General features: G+C 39.4%; 1 non-coding gene and 1 pseudogene across 1 annotated transcript; both read right to left on the bottom strand.

The window, feature by feature from the left end:
* Positions 1-12,594: 12,594 nt before the first annotated feature.
* LOC124972767 (U6atac minor spliceosomal RNA) lies at positions 12,595-12,717 on the bottom strand. The gene has a single exon (XR_007106543.1). It is a non-coding gene; the product is annotated as a U6atac minor spliceosomal RNA (small nuclear RNA).
* Positions 12,718-19,442: 6,725 nt separating this feature from the next.
* Positions 19,443-24,067, bottom strand: LOC124971703 (enolase-phosphatase E1-like; annotated as a pseudogene).
* Positions 24,068-24,557: the final 490 nt, after the last annotated feature.

The following is a 24,557-nucleotide window of genomic DNA, read 5'->3' on the forward strand; positions in this document are numbered from 1 at the left end:
ATTTTTTTCGATTTTCTTTTGCCAGCACCACACTGTCTTAGTTACTATAGCTTTATAGTAATTATTGAAATTGGGTAGTATCATTCTTCAACTTTTTCCTTATCCTTCAATATAGTGTTGGCCATTCCTGATTTTTTGTCTTCCCACGTAAACTTCAGAATCTGTCAACAAAATAACTTGCTGCAATTTGGGTTAGGATAGCATTGAATCTATAGAAAAAGTTGGGAAGAACTCTCATCTTAGTAATATTGAGTCTTCCTATCCATGAACATGGAATTTCTCTCCATTTCTTTAGTTCTTCTTTGATTTATTTCATCAGAGTTTTGTAGTTTTCCTCATATAGGTCTTACATACATTTTGTTACATTTATACCTAAATAAGTCTATTTCATGGGGCAGGGCATGCTAACGTAAATGGTACTATGTTTTTTAGTTTTAAATTTCACTTGTTCATTGCTGCTACATGAAAAAGAGATTGATTTTTATAATAACCCTGTATTCTGCAACCTTGCTATAATCACTCATTAGTACCACAAGAGTTTTGTTAATTCTTTTGGATTTTCAATATAATGATCATATCTTCTGTGAACAAAGACAGATTCTTTCTTTCTTTTTTCAGTAAATTATTTCATTTTCTCATCTTATTTCATTAGCGAGGTTTTCCAGTACAATGTTGAAAGTGAGCCATGAGCGAGATCTTCCTTGCCATTGTTCCTGATCTTAGTGGAAAAACTTCTAATTTTCCACCATTAAATATAATATTACTTGTAGGGTTTTGTAGATATCCTTTATTAGTTGAGAAAGTTCCACTCCTATTTCTCATTTATTGAGTTTTTTTTAAATCATGAATGGGTGTTGAATTTTGGTAAATGCATTTTCTGCATATATAGATACTGTGGTTCTTATTTAGAATATTGATTTGATCAGTTTCATTAATTTTCAAATGTTGAATCAGCCTTATATATTTGGGATAAACTCCACTTGGTCACACTGTACATTTATTTTTGTATATTGTTGGATTTTATTTGCTAATATTTTATTGAGGATTTTTGCTTCTACATCATGAGAGATACTGGTTTCCATTTTTCTTTTCTTGTAATGTCTTTATCAGTTTTTTACTTGAAGGTGATGCTGACCTCATAGAATTAGTTAGGAAGTATTTCTTCTGTTTCTATTTTCTGAAAGAAACTATTGAGAATTGGTATAATTTTTTTCCTTAAATGTTGGGTAGAATTCACCAATGGACCTGGTACTTTCTCTTTTGGAAGGTTATTAATTATTGATTCAACTTATTAATAGATATAGGGTCATTCAGGTTGTTTATTTCTTCTTCTGTAAGTTTTAGCATATTGTGTTTCTCAAGGAATGGATCCATTTAATCTAGGTTATCAAATTTGTGGGCATACAGTTGTTCATAGTATTCTTTTATTATCCTTTTAATGTCTACAAGAACTATTGGGATGTCCTCTCATTTCTGATGTTAGTAATTTGTGTCCTCTCTTTTTCCCTTATTTACCTAGAGGCTTACTAGTTTTGTTTATTTTTCCAAAGAATCAACTTTTTGTTTTTATTTTTTCTTTTGATTTCCTACTTTCAATTTCATTGATTTTTTCTTCAATTTTATTGTTTCTTTTCACCTGCTTACTTTGGATTTAATTTGCTCTTCTTTTTCTAGTTTTCCATGGTGGAAGTGTATTCATTTTTAGATATTTTTCCCAAAAGTATGTATTCAATGCTATAAATTTCCCTCTAAGCATTGCTTTCACAAATTAGCAAAAAAAAAGTTGTATTTTTTTTCCTTTGGTACCGGGGATTAAACTCAGGGGCACTCAATCACTGACCCACATCCCCAGCCCTCTTTTGTATTTTATTTAGAGACAGGATCTCACTGAGTTGCTTAATGCCTCTCTTTTGCTTAGGCTGGCTTTGAACTTGTGATCCTCCTGTCTCAGCCTCCTGAGCTGCTAGGATTACAGGCGTGTGCCACTGCAACCGGTCTAAGTTATATTTTCATCTTCATTGAGTCAAAATATTTTTAAACTTCTCTCAAGATTCTTTTGTGGTCCATGTGTTATTCAGAAGAATGTTGTTCAATCTCCAAGTATTTTGAGATTTTCCAGTTATCTTTGTTATTGATTTGTAGTCTAATTCTTTTGTGATCTGAGAGAAGATGCTGTATGAACATATTCTTTTAAAATTGTTAAGGTGTGTTTTATAATCCAGAATATGGTATATCCTGATGAATGTTTCATGTGAGCTTGAGAAGAATTGTATTCTGCTGTCATTAGAGGCAGTAGTGTATAGATGTCAATTATATCCAGTTGATTGATAGTCAACTATCTCCTTTCTGATTTTCTACCTGTTAGATCTGTACATTTCTGATGGAGGGATGTTGAAATCTCCAATTATGACAGTGGGTTCATCTATCTCTCCCTGAAGTTCCATCAGTTTTTGCTGCACATACTTTAACATTCTGTTGTTTGCTTCTGTTAGCCAGCTTTCTGTTGCTGTGATAAAATACCCGAGAAAATCAACTTAGAGAAGGAAAGATTTATTTTGTCTCATGGTTTCAGAGGTTTCAGTTCATGGTTGCTTGGCTCCATTGCTTCTGGACCTGTAGAAAGGCAGAACATCATGGTGAGAAGGGTGTGGTAGATCAAAGCTGCTTACCTCATGGCAGCCAAGAAGCAGAGAGAGTAAGAGAGCAAGTAAGGGGCTGGGACAAAATATACCCTTCAAAATCATCCGCCCAGTGTCCTACTTCCTCCAACTAGGCCCCACCTCCTAAAGTTTCTACTACCTCCCCAAAGCACCACCAGCTGGGGATCAAGCCTTCAACACGTGAACCTTTGGGGGACAGCACAGATCCAAACTATAACAGTGCTTATACATTAAGGATCATTATTTCTTCCCAGAAAATTGTCCTCTTTATCTTTATGTAATGTTCATCTTTATTCCTGATAATTTGTTCTTTGCTTTGAATTCTGCTTTGTTTAAAATTAATGTGGCTACTCCTGCTTTCTTTTGATTATTATTAGCTTGGTGTATCTTTCTCTATCCATTTACTTTATTTTTAAAATTTTAAAAAATATCTTTATTTGTTTATTTATATGTGGTGTTGAGAATTGAACCCATCGCCTCACACATGCCAGGCAAGCACTCCATCACTGAGCTATAACTCCAGAACCTATTTACTTATTTTTGACTGGTACTTTCCACATATACATAAATGTGGGAAGCCGTCCTTATTTAGCAGAATCAGACTAGGTTAAGCCATGGAATGCAGAGGCCTGGCTTCTCGGAACTGCCAGGAAGCATGTGGTGCTGTGTGGGAGTGGTTCCCTGACTCCTTCTGGAATTTTCCCCCTAAGAGAATGGGTCCCTTAACTCACCCTATCCTGTTCATCACAGAAGTTGCTCCTCCTGGTCCTTGCCCCTTTACCTGTACATTATTAAAAAAAGAGAGTTGGGCCAGTTGTTGATGTAAGAAGCCAGAGCTGCTATGGCCAGACCCATCATGCTCCCTCTCATTTAAAAAGAGTATTGACTCTTGTGTGTTTATTGAGTAGATAAGTTTTTTTTGAGTAATAGAAAAACTGCCACCATCCTCCTCCAGCAGTTAACCCTTTCTTCCTCCATGTGGGACGCGACAGAGAGGACCCCGACACATAAAGGTGAAATTCCCTGTGGCATATATATATAACATGACTTTGTCAAATGCATTCCACATTTTCTCCCCTTTCTCATCCCTCCTCCCTCCCTCAGTTATACTTTTTAAGATTTATTTTATTTTTTGAAATACTGGGAATGGAACCCCGGAATGCTTTACCACTAGCTATATCCTCTGCCCTTTTTATTTTGAGATAGGGTCTCACTAAGTTGCCATGTCTGCCCTGGAACTTGTGATCCTCCTGTATGAGTCTCCTGAGCCCCTGGGATTACAGATATGTACCACCATGCCTGTCTTATATATATATATATATATATTTTGGCACTGGGGATTGAAACCCAGGGGCACTTAACCACTGAGGCACATCCCAACCTTTTTATTTATTTTTTTTAATTTAGAGATAGGGTCTCACTAAATTGCTTAGGGCCTTGCTAAATTGCTGTGGCTGGCCTTGAACTTGAGATCCTCCTGCCTCAGCCACCTGAGCTGCTGGGATTAGAGGTGTGCACTGCCTTCCTTATCTGGCTTATACTTCTTTTTTTAAAATTTTAGTAGTTGCCCTGAAGTTTGCATTATACATTTATAATTAATGTAAGCCCACTTTCAAATAACATCATACCGCTTCAAAGGTAGTATACCTTACAATAACAAAACAATCCCAATTCCTTCTTGTTATCCCTTGTATTATTGCTGTTATTCATTTCACTTAAGTATAAGTATGCATAATCAAATACATTGTTACTATTATTATTTTGAACAACTTATCCGCTAGATCAGTTCAAAACAAAATCAAAGTTTTCATTTTACCATCATTTATTTCTTCTTCAATGCTCTTCATTTCTTTTTGTATTTCTAAGTTTTTAACCTATGTCATTTTCATTCTCTCTGAGAACTTCTCTTGACATTTTGTGCTAGGAAGGTCTACTGGCAACAAACTCCCTCAATGTTTGTCTGAGAAAGTCTATCTCTTCTTCACTCTTGAATGATAATTTCATAGGAGTAAAGAATTCTAGGTTGGTGGGGTTTTTCTCTGAACATTTTAATACTTCAGTCCACTCTCTTCTTGCTTATGCTGTTTTTGAGAAGTTGGGTGCAATTATTTCAAAATGGTTCATTCTTCCCTTTCCCTGCCAGAAGAACAAGATGACTTTTCTCTGATATTTAATGTGAGATCCTGGTTGAGCTCCTGGAGGTAAAACTCACAAAAGTGTAAGGGCCCTCATGACTGGCCACACCCTGAAGTTTTTAACTTGTTTCACACCAGTCTTAGATTTGTCTACACTGAGCCTTCAGCAATATACCATATAGACTTCAGGTTCTTTTCTTTTGGCATTGGTTCCCATGGAGATTCTTTTCTGATAAGTTACAATTCTCTTCATCCATCTGTCTTTCCAATTTTGGGACAGTGATTTGCCCCGTGACCTCACTTCTCTATGGGTCTTATGTTCAGATTTTTACTTGTTGCTAGGATGGAGCAGACACTTCCAATGGTCCCTTCCATGTGGAGCTGGACATGAGGAGTGGATCTGAGGACAACCAGGCCCAGAACTGGCCCATCACCAAACTTTCTCTGTAAAGGAAAAAATTAGCATGTTCATCCTTGCCATCTCCCCTCCTCCCCAGCCCTTTCTCCTTTAGCTTTTTGTTCTTAGAATTACTTTCACATCTTACAGAATGTTTTTGGTTTTGGTTTTTGTACTGAGGATTGAACCCAGGGTCTTGTGCATGCTAAGCATGTGCTGTACTACTGATCTATACCCCCAGTGCTAATGGTTTTATTTATACCTCTAAATAGTAATTCAAACCTTTAATACTTGACTGATCAATACCAGGTAATCTGTCTTGATAAAGTCAGGTTACTGAAAGATAAGGAAATCAGCCCACTTAAAATTTCTCCCACTTTTCTCTATCTCTGATTTTATTATAATTGTCCTTTTTGTCTTCACAGTTTCTGACTTTTATGTTCCATTTTGGAATAGCAACTCCTCAGATGGTTGGTTTTCTCATGGTTTTCTATCTACATGCACTTAAGGTTCACTGTCATTGTTTGGACTGCTATCACTCTGGGTGCCTGGGTTTGCTAGACTTTGTCATCAAGTATTTTGACATAGAATCTTTGACTTAGGTCTAGAATGTTCCCTTTCAGATAATCACTTGATTTAGAAATAAAAATGATTCCATGTGAGCCAGTTACTGAAGACACACCTTCAGCCTGCCTACATACCTCATGGACCTGCCATTCCAAGCAAAGGATCATTGGTTTGTCCCTCAGGTGTGGCAGTTAATTAATAACCATCTGAACTCTTCAGAGACCTGTGTGCTCTCAGTGGCTTCCTTTGGTTTGGGTGAACAACATGTAAATTAGCCAAAAAGTAATTTTAGTGTCTCACAAAGTACATTAAATGATATAAAAAGTAAAATTTGACATTCATAAAGAGACCATTTTACCATAAAGAGCTAACTGTAGTGAATCTTTATGAACAGAACAGCATTTCATTCAAGTATGGAAAACACAGTTTACTAGAAAATATATGAAGAAGAGATGGGCAGAAACATAACAGAATCTTATTCTTGGGGCAAAATCAGAGAAGAAAACAAGTTTGCTAAAATTACAACCAAGGCTTTGGCTTTCTAACAATGTGTCACAGTGTATACAATAGGGAATGCATGATTTATAGATCCAATGAAGAATTTACAAAAGTGATAATATCTTACTTTGCAAAGGAAGTTGGAATCAATTCCGCAATTGTCTCAGCCTCAGAGAAACATTCCTGACCTATCGCACCTAAAATGGCAGCTGCCACCACTGCCCCAGTTGCCACCTCTGCTCTGCACCTTGGCTTTGCCTCTCTTTCAGGCACACGAGAAATATGATGAATAGAAAAATTTTCTAAACTTGCAACCCTCCTACTGCCAGTCATTCTAAACTCTGGAACCAGAACAGTCAAAATCTGACAAAGATATTATTTCCTTCACGACACTGGTATCAAAGGTGACAAATGTGCAAGTGTGTTATGGAAATTCAGTCAAGTAACATGAGTGCCAACATCAGGCCAGGCACTTCCAAACACTGGATAGAGCAAGGAACAACATACAGCCATGTTCTTGTGGACCTTCACCTTTTAGTAGAGGAGTCAAAAGCTAACACGCTTCTAGAAATTGTGATATTTGGTAGTGAGAGGTGCTGAAAGAGGCAAAGTCAAGGTGTAGAGCAGTGGTGGCAACTGGGGCAGTGGTGGCAGCTGCCATTTTAGGTGTGATAGGTCAGGAATGCTTCTCTGAGGCTGAGACAATTGAGGAATTGATTCCAGCTTCCTTTGCAAATAATATATTACTGGGAGTTTCCTTCTGGGGAAAACAGTAGGCAATGTCATGAGTGGGTCCTGGGAAGCATGGGTCCCAGCTGCCCATCTAACAAGACTGAGATGAGGACCAAGGGTGCACATATCTGTCTCTCCTATCATACTTTTCTGATACAGCCTGGCTGCTGGCAAGCCTAGGACCTGCAGGCAAACCAGATCCTTCTCCTTGGATCTCCTTTACCTCTCTGCTTTGCTGGAGCTGGGACCTTTAGAACCTTTGTCCTCATCTTTCTAGTTTACCCTTGAGTTTGGCATATTCTCCAGCACCTCCCTGAGAAAGAGTGAGCAGGAGCTAAATTTGGGGGAACTTGCATGTTGACCATGTTTCTATTCTGCCTTTTGATGCCACTGACAATTTGGCTACATATAGAATTGGAAATGATTTTGCTCCAACAAACAGAAGGAATTGCTCCATTAGCTCCTTGTTTAAGTGTTGCCATTGCAGGATGTGTGTGTGTGTGTGTGTGTGTGTGTGTGTGTGTGTGTGTGTATGTGTATGTGTGAGAGAGTTGGTATGTGTCTTCTCAGTACATTACGATGTTTGGTAATCCTAAAGAAAACCTGAGGGCTGGGGTTGTGGTTCAGTGTGGAGCACTTACCTAGCATGTGTAGGCACTGGGTTTGATCCTCAGCACTGCATAAAAATAAATAAATTAAATAAACATATTGTGTCCATATACAAGTAAAAAAATATTTTACAAAATGAAAAGAAAACCTGAAAAAAAAAAACCTGAAAGCAAAAGCAAACCTTTCTGGCTGGGGTGGTCAATTCCTGGAGCTGCTGAGAGACTAATAGAGCTAGCCTTTTACATGTAATCAAGTAGTCCAGGGCCTTACCTCCTCTTTTTGGTCTATGCACCCTAGGACTCAATATCCCTTTGCCTTAGGCATGCCATGACCAGGTGCCAGGCAACTTGGAATCAACCCCAAAGCCATAAACTACCCAAAATTATCCAAACTAGCCAATCCTAAACCCTTTTCCTGCCTGCCCTGCCTTTCCTGTGGAAATCCCAGGAAATGCAGGACCTTTCTCTTGTTCTTCCTGTCTTGTTTCCTGACCACCCTGCTGCTGTTCCTCATGGCTCTGCTGTGGCATACCTCTTGTCTCTAGGATCTAGGAAGATAATCAACTTTGCTCCCCACCAAGTCTCTCCTGTTTCTCATCTTGTTCCACACCTGACTGATGTCTCATAAAGAAATGCTCACTGACTGTGGAGTACACTGTATTCTCTGAAAGCTGTTGAATCTTCCTTTTGTCCTCAGTGCTCTAAAGATCATAATAATGTATGTGCAGAAGATCTGTCTTCCTCATGTGTGACTGTGGGTGGGCTTTTTAATATTGTTGCAGTTCTGGGTCTCAAGCCCAGGACCTCACATATACTAGGCAAGTGCTTTTACCACCTAAATGGGCGGGCTTCCCCCCCATTACTGTGGATTGAACCCAGGGGTGCTCTACCTCTAGCTATGCCACCAACTCTTTTAGTTTTTGAGACAGGGTCTTGCTCAGGTGCCCAGGCTGGCCTCCAACTTGGGATCTTTCTGCCTCAGTCTCCCGAGGAGCCGGGATTATAGGCACGTGCCACTGCTCCTGGCTGTGGTGGGCCTTTGTAACCTGGCAACTCCTGTCCTTCAGTCTGGGGAACTAGTGGGCTCCACTGAGGGAGACCTGGTCAGCTGCGTGCCTGGGGAGTCCACAGTGGTTAATGCCCTGTGGACACTGTCACGCCCACCTGAAGGGCAGGGATGGCTGCAGCGTCCCAGGGCTGAGCAGAGGCAGGGATCCCTGCTTCTGCTCATGCAGGCCACACATGTTCCCAGAGTCACCCTGTTCCAGGTAGATTTCCGTTTGTTTGTTCTTTCCACAATCCCACAGTGCTGGGGATTCGAACCCGGGCCTCCAGCATGAGAGGCAGGCACTCTACAAGGTGCGCTGTGGGCCTGCACTGTCCAGGTAGATTTTCACACCCTCCAGTCGGACCTGGTGCCACACAGTTCGTACATATACCGGTGCCTTGTTTTGCCTTCTCCAGAGAATAGAGTTCCTGGTTTTCGCCAGAATGGAGGCGGCGAGTGGCCCAGAGACACAGGCAGGGAGATCTGCCTGGGACTGAGGGGTTTCAGAGGCCATGGAACGGGCAGTGCCGCTAGTGACGGGAGCGCAGGTCGCCCTGGTACCCAGCACTCCCAGAGCTTAGTGATCAGCTTTCACTCAGTTCTCTACACCTGAGCGCCCCCTCACCCAGCTCCCCTTCTGGGCCCTCAGCGCCCCCTCTGCCAGCTCTGACTTTCTGGGCGCCATTTGCCCACCTCCCAAAACGTGGCTGCTGCTGCCTCCTCCCCTGCCGTCCCCTCTCATGTCCTTTTCCTCCCCAGACTTGCTTTGCCCGGGTGTGGAATTAGAGGCGATGTTCAGTCTGCCATCTCAACCTGGGGTTCACGTCTTGTGCGTTTTCAATCCACGGCAGTTTTATCTCCACCTGAAACCCAAATGTCCTTCCAAGGGTGAATGATAAAGTGTGGCACATCCACGCAAAGGAATTACTACTCCGCAGCAGAAGGGGAGGCACAGCCACACAGCAACGTCCTGGAACAATCCCAAAATAATTGTGCTGACTGAAATAGGCCAGATAGAAAAAGAGTGTCTACTGCATCATTCCATTTATGTGGAAGTCTAGAAATGCAAACTATCTGTGGTGACAGAAAGCAGATCGGGGGTGGCCCAGAGACGGGCCTGTGGAAGCACAATTCTAAAGGCAAGCGTCCATGTAGCCGCTGCTTCGTCTTAGTAATGGAGATACTCTCAAGTGCCTTGTAAAACATTTATAGCTTCGTCCTTCATTTTTAGATTTCTAATCTATGTGAGATTAAGTTTTGCATGTGTACACGTATTGTTTCTTCTCTTTTAAACAGTTGCTTTTTTTTTTTTTGTACTAGAGATTGAACCCAGGGGTGCTCAACCACTGAGCCACATCCCCAGTCCTTTTTACTTCTTATTTATAAACAGTGTTTTAGTCAGCTTTTTCACCACTGTGACTAAAAGAGCTGACCAGAACAAGTTTAGGGGAGGACGAGTTTACGTGGGGCTCATGGTTTCAGAGGGCTCCGTCCATAGACAGCTGGCTCCATTCCTTAGGACTGGAGATGAGTCTGAACATCATGGTGGAAGAGTGTGGTGGAGGGAGCAGCTCACATGATGGTGATCAGAAAGCAGAGAGAGACTCCACTGGCCAGATACAAATATATACCCCAGAGCCAGGACCCCAGCGAACCCCCTCCAGCCACACCCTACCCCACCTTCACTTACCACTCAGTTCATCCCATCAGGGATCAATGCACTGATTGGGTTAGGGCCTCACGGCTCTCACAACACAGTCATTTCTTCTCTGAATCTTTTTTGCATTGTCTCATACATGAGCTTTTGAGGGACACATCCAAACCATAACAGGGTCTCACTGAGTTATTCAGGGCATCTCTGTTTCTGAGGATGGTTTCGATTCGTGACTCTCCTGCCTCCGTCTCCTGAGACACTGGGATTGTAGGCATGTACCATAGCACCTAGTGTAACAGTTGCATTTTTATCTCCATGTGAATGCAGTTGGCCCTGGCACAATTTATTAAAAGGTTCATCCTTTTCATACTTCTTTAAGTGCCACTTCTATCATATATCAAGTGTCCACATAAGCAAGGGACTGTTTCTGGGTTCTCAGTGCAGTCACATTGAGATCTATTTGTCCATATTTGTTCCCAAACCTCACTGTACTAACAACTCCATACCTGGGAAAGCAGTTCTCCCCATTGTTCATAATTTTTTATTCTTGGAGTTATGCATTTCCATATACATTTTAGAATCAGTTTATTACATTATGATTTTGATACATATTTCATTGACTATGTGAATGAATTTGGAAAGTTGACATCTTTACAATATTGAGTCTTAAAATCTGTGGATATGTATATTTCACTTATTTAGGTCTTCCTTGAGAAACATTTTCTGGAGTGTGGGGGTGTTGCTCAGTAATAGAGCTTGTACTTAGCATGTGTGAGATCCCTTGTTCTGTGTTCAATTCCCCAGCACCAAAAAAAAATAAAGAATGAAATAAACAAAGAAAGGAAGAAAGATTTCATTTATAACTTTTCCTTCCTAAAGGACTTACAGATCTTTGTAAATACATTCTTAAGTATTTATGCTTTTAAAATTGCTATTGTAATAGCTAGGGCATAGTGGCAAACACCTATAATCCCAGCAGCTTGGGAGGCTGAGACAGGAGGATCACAAGTTCAAAGCCAGCCTCAGCAAGATAAGTTAAGCACCCCTGGTTCAATTCCTGGTACCAAAAAATAAATAAATAAAACAAAGTTGCTATTGTAGCCAGGTACTGTGGTGCACACCTGTAATCCCAGCTCAGGAGGCTGAGGCAGGAGGATCGAAAGTTGAGCCCAGGGTTGGGGATATAGCTCAGTTGGTAGAGTGCTTGCCTCACAAGCACAAGGCCCTGGGTTCAAATCCCCAGCACCGCAAAAAAAAAAAAAAAAAGTTTGAGGCCAGCCTCAGCAACTTAGAGAGGCCCTAAGCTAAGTTGCAAGACCATGTCTCAAAATTTAAAAATAAAAAGTAAGTTCAAAGCCATCCTCAGCAACTTAGCAGAGCCCTCAGCAACTTAGCAAGTCCCTTTGTCAAAATTTAAAAGAAAAAAAGGGTTGGGGATGTGACTCAGTGGTTAAGAAACCCTGGGTTCAATTCTTTGTTAAAAAATTGCTATTGTTAATTTTTAAAATTTCATTTTGGACTGTTTGTTGTTAGTAGAAATAGAAATTATTTTATATACTGATTTTCTATCCAGCAACTTTGCTAAACTCTCGTGGTAACTGTAGTAATTTGTGTTTAGGTTCTGGCATTTTATAATAGCTATTGAATTGCCTGTGAATAATGACAGTTTTTTTTCCTTTAAAAATTTTCTTTTATTTCTTTTTCTTTCCTTTTAAAAATTTCTTGGGCTGGGGATATAGCTCAGTTGGTAGAGTGCTTTCCCTTGCAAGCATAAGGTCCCCAGCACCACACACAAAAAATTCTTTCTCCCCCTGCCCCCAAGGGCACTGGCCAAGACCAACAGGATGATGTTGAATAAAAGAGGTAATGATAGTGGGCCAAGTTTTCATACTCATGAATGGATGTTGAATTGTAGCCAATGATTTTTGTATACCTATTGTGGTGGTCCACATATTTTTCTTCTTTAATCTATAATGTGGTTAATTGCAGTAAATGATTTTCTGTTGTTAAATGAATTTCACACTCCATATATATGGTTTGATCACCATGTATTATCATTTATATATATTGTTAATATTCTGCTTGGAATTTTGCATCTATACTCATGAGTAAGCTTGGTCTATAATCTTCTTTCTCATTATGTCCTTGGCAGGTGTCGGTTTCAGGTTACATTTGCCTTCTATGAAGAGTGTATCCTCTTTGTGTGTGTGCATGTGGTGATATTGATTGACCCCAAGTCCTTGTATAATGCTAAGCAAGTGCTATACCACTGAGCTACACCCTCAACTTCCCCCAAAAAAGCAATGGTTAGATACTATAAAGTGGTTGGTGATGTCTTAACAATATCCATGTGGTCAGGCTCAGGGTCTCTTCCATTCTTGACAAAATAGAATAACCTTCTCTTCTTTCATACACCCCTTTTTTAATTTTCAGAAAGAGTGTGCATTAAATTGGAACTATTTTTCTTGAATATTTGGTAGATCTTGCTGACGAAGTCATCTAGGTCTAGAGTTTGCTTTGGGGGAATTTATCTGACTACTGATAATAAATATTTTGTGATTATATGACTATTTAGGGTCTCTCTGCTTTTTCTTGAGTCATACTGGTGATTTCTAGGAATTTGTTCATTTCAAGTGCATTTTCAAATGTATTGACATACAGTTTATTTACAATATCCATTATTTTTAAATCTTTACAGCCATTTTCCATTCTGTGCCATTTTCCATTCATAATATGGTTTATCTGCACCTTTTCTCTTGCTTCCCTTGATGAGGTTTGTAAAAGGAATTAGTCCTTCCAGGAAAGCTCCTGACTCCGACAGGGAGTACTACTCTGTCCCCTGCCCTATGCAGCCATCTGCATGAAGGTTTTCCGTTTCTCATCAACCATATCACCATCCTTCTGGCAGCAGTACAGTTTGAAATGAGAATGACAAAAAGATCCTGTCCACAAGAATAGGCAAACTTCATTCCAAACTGAAGAAAAACTTTGAACATAAGTAGAGATTTGTCATGAGAAAAATTGGACTTTCTTGAACTGTGATTTTGATTGAAGCTTACAACCATGTTGCCTCATTATTTCTAATTAAGATTCCCATATCTGGTATTTCCTTTTCTATCTGGGTCAACATGACCCAGGTTTACCCACGCAACTCATAAACACAGCAGATTTTTAGCCCTTGGGAAACTAATGTGCTTTATACCTATTAAAGAAACCATCTACAAGCTGGGCACAGTGACACACACCTGTCATCCCAGGGACTCAGGGGACTGCGGCAGGAGGATCACAAATTTGAGACCAGCCTCAGCAACTTAGCAAACCCTCCCTCAAAAAAGAGCCAAAAAGGACTGGGGATGTAGCTCAGTGGTAAAGAGCCCCTGAGTTCATCTCCAGTAGAAAGAAAGGAAGGAAGAAGAAGGAAGGAAGGAAGGAAGGAATGGAAGGAAGGAAGGACGGAAGGTAGGGAGGGAGGGAGGTGAGTGTGAGGAAGGAAAGGAAACAAACAACGTTTACTTACTCTTCTTTCTTTAAAGTCTGTCCCTGAAAACTTCACCTTAGTCAGCTTTGTCTTTTGTTGGCTGCCTCGCTTGCACTTAGGCACGTGCTCATCATCTCCTTGACTGAGACTGCAACTTCCACAGGTTTGTGGTTTCCCCCCAAGGTCACTGACTTCAGGCTAGCTGCTTTCAGAGGGAGTGCTGGTCTGGGAGTCCCAGAAGTGCACTGTGAGGGTCAAGTCCCCCACCCCCTGTCCCAGAAGGGCTGCTTACTAATGAAGACGTTGGACATTAGTTGTAGCTATAGAGTGGTCTCTTAGTTCTATCTGTCAAAGACTGACAGTCACAATGGTTTCTGGTCCTTTGCTATGTTTGGGTTAGTTCTTCTTGTCTTTCAAGGTCAGAGATTGAAAGTCCTGTTTCTGGGATCATGGCTGTATTCCAATATGCAATCTGACAAGATGCCTTAGCATTTGTCTTCCACTTTAAAACGGGAAGAGTACTGAGGTTGTCGTCTCCCAGATTGAAGTCTTAGAAAAACCTAATTGTGACACTACTGCTTATCTTCTCTGTGTTGCCATCCTGAGGCCAGAATGACTATGCCCAAGGGCCAGTGCTTTCTGCTTGGCCTGCTGAGTAGCCCTTCCCTGTGGACCTTTTGGCTGCAGCTGGAGACTGGCTCTTTGTGCACACTATGGTGTCACCACATAGGGGGACCAGGTTTGTTGATGACTGTGTCCTATAGAACAGATCCACGCAAGCATTTGGGGAAATGGAACAGGATTGCAAGAGAGCCAACCCCAGAACAAAACTCCTAGGGAAGAGTTGGGCTCCTGGAGGGGTGTCTGGGGCACCCGCTACATCTGGAGCTTAGCTGCAGGGGAATAAATCTTGTCCTAGGAGAGAAGCAGTGAGTCATGGGCAGCTCAGCCTATTTAGAGTCTCTAGGAGCCCTGGTCCTAACTACTTTGTCTTTCCTTCTCCCCTTGGAAGAAGGGAGAATCCCAGGAAAACCCACAAATTGGGCTAAGCCCTCAGGATAGCAGAAAAGCTGTGGGTGCCAGCAAAAGGTAGTACCACACACACTGGGGAGCACCCCTCCATCTGTCAGTGTCCCCACCCAAGGGTTCCCAAGCTGATCAATCCCACCAGTGGACATCCATCCAAGACCCCCCAGTCTGGCACAGTCCAGGGGAGGGATTTATGTCCTCAGGGAAAGCCATCTCCGCAACCTCCACCAAGGCAAAGCATTTGGTAAGATTCTTCTTCTGGGTGAGGCTGAGGCTTTTTTTTTTTCTTGGCACACATGTTGGTGCAACTCTAACAATATTAGATGAGTTCCTTTGCAAGATGCTGTTGCCCCACTTCTGAGGAAACGATCAAATGAGGAAACCACAGCCCTCAGAGCCAGCTGAACTGCTACCTTGATTGGTTCCAGGAGGGAAAACATCTTAGAATGTAAGTCCAAACCTCTGATGCTATAAAAGTACTGGCTCCTAAAGAGACATTCACAACTTCAGGAAAAAGAAGTCACAGCTGGGTAGGAAGCCAGGCAGGTTTCCCCAGTGAAGCTTTCACTGCCTGTATTGGGAGCAGGTGGCCACCCCAGTCAGGCACCAGAGGCCCAGGTCACCTGCATAATCTGGTGGGTGGTCCTCCCAGGGCTGGTGGACTTCATCAAGTAGCCTGATTGCTCCGTGACTTCCAGGAATGGGAACCACATGAGAGGCTGCTGCACTCCCTTCTTGGTTGTGGTGGAGTGGGGGAGGCTGGAACCAGTCTTTGAGGTCATTAGGATGGCCTAGAATGGACCAGAAGCAGGGTCAGCGATGGGCCTGCCTAGGCATGCCAACTGTCACATGGCAGCCCCCCAGAGGGATTCAGGCAGAGTGCTGGGCAGGTTGATCAGCCACACCACAGGTCACACCCAAAGACCTGGTCCTGCAGTAGGAGCTCTTCTTGACTGAGAAACTGCGAGATGAAGTTCCTGAGGCAGCTTTACTGATAAGGCTCATGAAACGGAAGAAGAGTGTGCTAAAACACCAACGATAAAACATTTCAATCAACCAGGGTGGAAGAAAGATTACCTTATCTTTCTGTTCCCTCCAAAGAAAATTAATGTTACAAATCATTGTCATAGGAAGATGTGAACAACAAGTACACAGTCGAAGTATAGTGGAAAAAAGACAGTAGAGGTAGGTCAGTAGAAAAGAGAATAACAACAACAACAACAATAGTATTTTGTTGACTTTTGTTATTTTTGTGCCACTTGTCAATTTTTAACACTTGCAGTTTTTTATTTCTTTTCTTTTTCTAATACACAAGTTTGTAACTAATTCTGTATTTTTCTTCTTAAAGATTGACCCCTAACTATATGCGATGTAGATCTGCCCTCATGTATACATAGTAACCTGCTTAAATATTTTAAATAAGTTGAAGAAATTGATTTTGTGGGTACAAAACTATCATGTTTTTTTCTTTTTTTAAATTTTTTTATTCTTTTTAGTTATACATGGCAGTGGAATATATTTGGCAAATTATACAGACATAAAGCATAACTTACTCTATTTAGGATCCCATTCTTGTGGTTGTACATGATGTGGAGTTACCCTGGTGGTGTTTTCATATATGAACATAGGAAGTTATATCCAATTCATTCCACTGTCCTTCCTATTCCCCTCCCCTCCCTTCCCTTTGTTCCCCTTTGTCTAAGGCCAGTGGATTTCTGTTCTTTCCCCTCCCCAAACTCCTTTGTTTAGGTTAGCATCCACATATCAGAGAGAACATTCAATCTTTGGTTTTGGGAGATTGGCTTATTTCACTTCACAGAATATTCTCCAGTTCCATCCATTTACTGGTAAATGCCATTATTTCATTCTTCTAAGTAATATTCCATTGTATATATCTACCACATTTTCTTTATTCATTCATCCATTGAAGGACACTGAGGTTGATTCCACAGCTTGGCTATTATGAGTTGAACTGCTATAAACATTGATGTGGCTGCATCACTGTAATATGCTGTTTTTGTGTGTGTGAATAAAGTTTTATTGGCACACAGTCACATTCATTTGTATATGTATTATCTTTGGGGGTTTTTTTGTTCTAATTAATTGTACATGACAGCAGAATGCATTTAAATTCATTGTAGTATGCTGTTTTTACGTCCTTTGGTTATAGACTGAGGAGTGGGATAGCTGGGTCAAATGGTGGTTCCATTCCAAGTTTTCTAAGGAATCTCCATACTGATTTCCAGAGTGGTTGCACCAATTTTCAGTCCCACCAACAATGTATGACAGTACCTTTCTCTCCACATCCTTGCCAAAATTTATTATTGCTTGTATTCTTGATAATTGCCATTCTGACTGGAGTGAGATGGAATCTCAGTGTAGTTTTAATTTGCATTTCTCTAATTGCAAGAGATATTGAACATTTTTCATATATCTGTTAACCATTCATATTTCTTCTTCTGTGAAGTACTTGTTCAGTTCCTTTACCCATTTATTGATTGGGTTACTTATTTTCTGGTGTTAAGTTTTTTAAGTTCTTTGAATATCCTGGAGATTAATGCTCTATTAGAGGTACAGATGGTAAAGATTGTCTCCCATCTGTAGAATCTTGTTCACATTCTTGATTATTTCTTTTGCTGTGAAAAAGCTTTTTAAGTTTGATACCATCCAATTTCTTGATTCTTGATTTTAAGAAGTCTTATTTAGGAAGTTGGTTCCTAAGCCAACCATGATTGGACAGTTGGGCCTACTTTTTCTCTAGTAAGTGCAGGGTTTCTGGTCTAATGCCTATAGGTCCTTGATCCACGTTGAGTTGAGTTTTGTACAGAACGAGAGATAGGGGTTCAATTTAATTCAATTACATATGGATTTCCAGTTTTTCAGCACCATTTGTTGAAGAGGCTATCTTTTCTTCAATGTACATTCATGGTGCCTTTGTCTAGGAAGACATATTTATGTGACTGTGTCTCTGTGCCTTCTATTCTGTTCCATTGGTCTTCATGTCTGTTTTGGTGCAAATACCATGCTGTTATTTATTTATTTATTTACATGTGGTGCTGAGTTTTGAACCAGGCCTCACACATGCCAGGCAAAATGCTCTACCACTGAGCCACAACTCCAGCCCCACCATGCTGGTTTTGTTACTACAGTTCTGTAGTATAATTTAATGTCTGGTATTGTGATGCTTCCTACTTCACTTTTATTGCTAAAGATTGCTTTGGCTATTCTGGGTCTCTTATTTTTCCAAATGAATTTCATGATTGCGTTTTTTATGTTAAGTAATTTTTAATTTTTTTTATTTTTACAGACTGCATTTTGATCCATTGTACACAAATGGGGTACAACTTTTCATTTCTATGGTTATACACAATGCAGATTCACACTATCATGTAATCATACATATACATAGGGTAATACTGTTTCATTCTACTATCTTTCCTTCCCCAACCCCATCCAGCCCCATTCCTCTACAACCATCCAAAGTTCCTTCATTCTTCTCTCCCCCCCACCCCCTTGTTATGTATCGTCATCCACTTATCAAGAAAACATTCGGCCTTTGGTTTTTTGGGATAGGCCTATTTCACTTAGCATGATATTTTCCAACCTCATCCATTTACCAGCAAATGCCATAATTTTATTCTTCTTTATGGCTGAGTATTATTCCATTGCATATATATACCACAGTTTATTTTTTTTTGAAGAGAATGCTTTTATTAATCACAACATAAAACTGACATGGAATCCTATTAGAATGGAACCAGGATGAATAATACTGTTATAAAATTTACATTTCTTATATTCAGGGGGAAAATATTATATATTAGGGACTCTTGTTGGTGTTATGAACTAATTTCAGCAAAACTTTATTTTAAAAAAATACTAAATAGCAATTAATATACATTCTTAAACTGTGCTAAGATAAAGTTAGAAAGACAACTGGTAACAATGAGCAGAATTAGAATATGTCTTGTTAAACATTAAGAACCATATTTTATATCAGCATACCTTTTTATTGATAAGCAAGTTCTGGCTGTGGGAGACATTGATAAGTTTCTTCTTAATTAACAAATATTTGACTGATCAAGAACTCAAGTGAGTTTTCTTTCCTAATTTTGCTCTTTTGGAGAAGAAACAAATACCTTATCTTTTGTACCAAAGGAGGCAAATATGAAATACAGCTGTTGTAAAGCTTCTAACTCACCATTAAACAAGGGTAATGAATTATTAGAAGTATTTCCAGTATTTAAAATAATAGGCCTCTGAATAATTTTCAAAATTAAGTTTAAAATAATAGGCCTCTGAATAATTTTCAAAAGTAAGTTCTTATTTTGGTATAGGATTTGATAATCATAACACAATTTGATCTGTATTTTCTTCTATCAACTACACTTTGCCCTCAATAAGGGTTAGTGTTATGATCTCAAACTATTTCTAAGTATAAAGCATCTTTAAATTAGTTTTGTTTTCCTGAAGACTTTTCTCACTTATGTGCCTATGAAAATTACGAGCATACACATACATATACTTGCATACATACATATGTATATATAAGTAAGTTACTTTACCATTAGAATAAAACTAGACACAAGGGAGACAACTCTGAGGAACAGTTGGTCTTCTATGTAGAAATCTTCCTTTATGCTGAGGAAGGCAGGTATAGTTCACTGAAGGATGCGATGAGGCTGTAGTAAATTTTCTCATTGTCTATTAATCCTACATTGCCAGGTCTCACCACCACAGCTACCATCACATCTGATTACTCACTGCATTGGCCTCTAAAGTAACATCTGTTAGAAACAAGATGTTGTTGGTTAAGCATTCAATGCTGTTTGCAATCTTTCTATAACTCTCACTCTCCACTTTGTGTCCAATCTTGGTATCAATCTTGGTATTAATAAAAACTCAAGAATATTTTCCTCTGAAGAATGCCCAATAATAGTTTCTGAGCCTCTACACTTCCAGAATAGATATATACCTTCAGCCCAGCTTCTCTCCACTTCCTGACTGCTAGAACTGACATCTTTAAGAACTCTGCTTTCATGTGCCCATCTGTGAATGCTGCCCTCCACATGTGACCCTGCACTTGTTTGAACTCTGTGGTCTTTGGGTCCAGACATCTGCCAGCACACATTATCTACTGTGGGTCGTCTATCCCCTTCCCAGATGCTGCAGGATTTGGAACAACCCCATCCAGGTGGGCATCTTCTTCAACCTGTTTCCTCAAGATTGACATCCTGCTGGTACTCCTCCTCTTCCCAATGTGTCTGCAGATACTCTAACATTTCTTTGATGTAAGGAAATAAAATGTCCTTCAATATCTAACAAGATCACAGGGACTTCAGTATACCACAGTTTCTTTATCTGTTCATCAATTGAAGGGCATCTCGATTGGTTCCACAATCTAGCTATTGTGAATTGAACAGCTATGAACATTGATGTGGTTGCATCACTGTAACAATGCTGATTTTAAGCCCTTTGGGTATAATCCGAGGAGTGGGATAGCTGGGTCAAACGGTGGGTCCATTCCAAGTTTTCTGAGGAATCTCCATAATGCTTTCCAGAGTGGCTGCACCAATTTGCAACTCCAACAGCAATGTATGAGTGTGCCTTTTCCCCCACATCCACGCCAACACTTATTATTGCTTGTGTTCTTGATAGTAGCCATTCTAATTGGAGTTAGATGAAATCTTAGGGTGACTTTAATTTTCATTTCTCTAATTACTAGGGACGATAAGCACTTTTTCATATATTTTTGATCACTTGTATCCATGATTGCTTTTTCTATTTCTACAAAGAACATCATTAGGATCTTAATAGGCATTGCATTAAATCTGGGTAGCACTTTTGGTAGTATGGCCATTTGGACAATATTAAGAACATATATCCAAGATCATGGGTGATCTTTCCATCTTCTAAAGTCTTCTTCAATTTCTTTCTTTAGTGTTCTGTAGTTTTCATTATAGAGGTCTTTCACCTCTTTTGTTAGACTGAATTCCAAATGTTTTATTTTTTTGAGGCAATTATAAAGAAGATAGTTTTCCTGATTTCTCTATCATTGGTGTATAGAAATGCAATTGATTTATTGGTGTTGATTTTATACCCTGCTGTTTTCCTGAATTTGTTTATGAGTTCTAGGAGCTTTCTAGTAGAATTTTTTAAGTCTTCTAAATATAAAATTCTGTTATCAGCAAATAGGGATAGTTTGGCTTCTTCTTTTCCTATTCATATCCCTTTAATTTCTTTGGTCTGGTTGGGGTTTCAAGGACAATGTTAAATAGAAGTGGTAAAAGAGGGCATCCCTGCCTTGTTCCAGGTTTTAGAGGGAATGCTTTCAATTTTTCTCCATTTAGAATGATGTTGGCCTTGGATTTAACATGTATAGCTTTTACAACATGGGGGTATGTTCCTACTATCCTTAGTTTTTCTAGTGTTTTGAGCATGAACGAATGCTGAATTTTGTCAAATGCTTTTTCTGCATCTATTGAGATAATCATGTGATTCTTTAAGTCTATTGATGTGGTGAATTACATATATTGATTTCCATATGTTGAACTAAACTTGCATCCATGAGATGAACCCCACTTTATCATGGTGTGCTATCTTTTTGATATGATTTTGTATTCATTTTGCCAGTATTTTGAGAATTTTTGTGTCAATATTCATCAGGGATATTGGTCTGAAGTCATATTTTTTTCAGTGCACAAAAGTAATTTCTTTCTTTCTTTCTTTTTTTTTTTGTGGTGCTGGGAATCGAACTCAGGGACTTGTGCTTGCAACACAAGCAATCTACCAATTGAGCTATCTCCCCAGCCCCACAAAAGTAATTTCTAAAATAATGTAATTTCTAAATCTTTAAAAGGGAAAATAAAAAATATTCAATAAAATCATAGAATTTTGGTTATCACAATCTAATAAGTAAAAGTAAAATATTTGTAAACAACCATCTAAAACCAACTAGGCTATTAATAAAAGTCTAAATGGTGGTTCTTTCTTCTAAATACATCCTTTCTCTAAACAAATGGAAACATTGGATTTTTTTTCTTCCATTGCCAAAATGTGCCTGCTTGCTAAGTCACAGGATAAGACACAGTTGGAAATGTATGTTGTTATCAGCCCAAATTAAACTGTTATAAAGAAGCTTCAGGAATCTCTAGTATGTCAAAGCTTCTCACAAATATTTAAAGAGTTTTAGCAACACAGCAGAGACAAATGTGGAAGTGGCATGCAAACAGGAAATCCCCTAGGATCACCCGGCCCCTTCCACCTCACTGGGGCCAATAGATGAGCGTGAACAGTTGGGGGATTCCATGATTTCCCATGAGTCACATTAAGCTCCAAAATGGGTGGCTTTGGGTTGCAAAGGTCTTGCTCATTGTATTCATGTTGGAATGACACAACCCCTCACTTTTTGTGATCCAAATTTTTGGGCCCTACTTATCAAGTTGTGGCACTGGTTGGACTTCACTTGGTAAAATAAAGCCAAAAAAATAATCTAAAACTCCAAGTTCCTTCATTACTTTTTTGGGTGTGGTGCTGGCAATAGAACCCAGGACCTGCACATGCTAGGCAAGTGATCTACTACTGAGCTGCACCCCGAGGCCCCCTGTTTTACTTTTCATGTAAAAGATAGTTCTACATCTTCTCCCCAATTATAAGTCACAGTACTATATATAATGCAGAGTACATTTTGGTTTTTGCAAGATTTGAGATATATTATTAATTTCTTACAAGAAACTTTAAAAAATGGAACTTCCTAAACAAGATTCTTATAGTTCATGTATGTTACCATTTTTACACTAAATAGTTAAGGTCACAAGTTGAACTAAATCAAGTTATGATAATTAATGTCTTTATTTGAAAAGTCCAACCTTTTCAACTTCCAACAATAGCAGTGATTTCTGTAGCCCTACAAAGTTATTCCCCTTTGTTAAGTGAGCAAAATTTTAAAGTATCATATTTCTCTGTCAAATCTTGATTCATCAACTGTGTGATGCAATTGTTCTTCATTGCCAACCTACTATAATTTGAATAATAAACTGAGGTAATTAGTGAGAACTATTTACTTGGTTAATCTCTAAAAGAATGAAAATCCTTAGAGCCAGAACATGCAAAAGTATGGTTACTTTTCCCTTATGTATTCTTATCTATGTATACACACATGGATCCTTATTAACCCTCAATTAAAATCCAGAAAATCCCACGTTCTTTCAGTGAACCTCCCCTCCTTCTCTCCAGGGCCTATTGTGAGTCAGCATAGAATGAATTGAACACAAGTTTGCCATGTTCATATATGAACACATGACCAGTGTAACTCCACATCATTTACAACCACAAGAATGGGAAGTTATATTCCATGTATGTATGATATGTCAAAATACATTCTACTGTCATGCAGAACTAAAAGAACAAATAAAAAATTTTGAAAATCACTGTACATAAACATTGTGCTATGCCTGATTTTTAAAATTTACTTTAAAACCTGAAGTCTTAAAGAATTAAATAATAGCACTATCCAAACATCTTTTAATATGACTGTATATAAGTATATATTTACATCAATACACATAAAGTTGTATTAAGTCAATAAATGTTTAAAAATTTTGGATATAATAGGCCTGGGTGCACATAAGGAGTTTAAGTCACCAATATCTTTTTTGATATCAGGGGATTGAACACAGGGGCACTTAACCACTGAGGCACATCCCCAGCCTTTTTTTAAATATTTTATTTTGAGACAGAATCTTGCTGGGTTGCTTAGGACCTTGCTAAGTTGCTGAGACTGGCTTTGAACTCATCATCCTCCTGCCTCAGCCTCTCAGTTGCTGGGATTTCAGGTGTGCACCACCACGCCTGGCTACCAATACCTTTTTAACACCAGGTATTCAACACAGAGCTAGAGGTTTTTTCTCACCCTGTCAGGAACTCACAATCTCCAATTCTGTTAGTGGAGGTACTTTCAGCTGTCTCCAGGTTGGTTATTTTACAGCTGTGGCCAGTAACAAGACAATGAGCAATTAAACAAAACAGAGCAAAGTTTCTCTGTGGAGGAGCTAAAATTCCTCCTGGTTATCATGCTACTCTCCCCCTGTGGGTTGTTAGTAAATATTGTGACTCTGATTACACTGTCAAAGCCATGGATGTTTCTTTCTCTAGAGCACCTGGCACCTGTGCAACTGACCAGTCTTCTTTGGCAACTCTTTGATACTGGCCTTCTCCAAGATTGGTCCTCAAATGATTAACAATGCTGACAAAGGTGTTCATGCTACCATTTTTGGTGGACAGCTGCTTGGGAGCACCAAGGTCTGCTCCTTCACCCTGGTTTGGGCAACCCACTGGATGGTGCAATGAATAAAGGGGATGTCAGGAACAATGGTCAGAATGCTCCATAGATATTAAAAATGACTCAGGGGGGCCAAAGCTGGCCTGTACATTTATTAAAATATCCTTAATATGGATATATTTTGATTAAAAAGGAACAAAGTACTGATATATACTAGAATTGGGTAAATGTCAAAAACATTATACCATATGTGAAAGAAGCCAGACACAAATTCAAATTCACAAAGTCAATATTGTATGATTTCTTTTCTATGAAGTTTCCAAAAAGGGTAAATTCACAGATACAAGAAGCAGAGTAGGACTTTCCAGGAACTGGAGGGAGTAGGAATGGGGGGCCATTGTTCTATTTGGGATAATGAAAATGTTCTGGAACTAAACAATGCTGATGGTTGCACAATATTGTAAAGATACT

Source organism: Sciurus carolinensis, chromosome X, assembly GCF_902686445.1.
Source record: "Sciurus carolinensis chromosome X, mSciCar1.2, whole genome shotgun sequence".
NCBI lineage: Eukaryota > Metazoa > Chordata > Mammalia > Rodentia > Sciuridae > Sciurus > Sciurus carolinensis.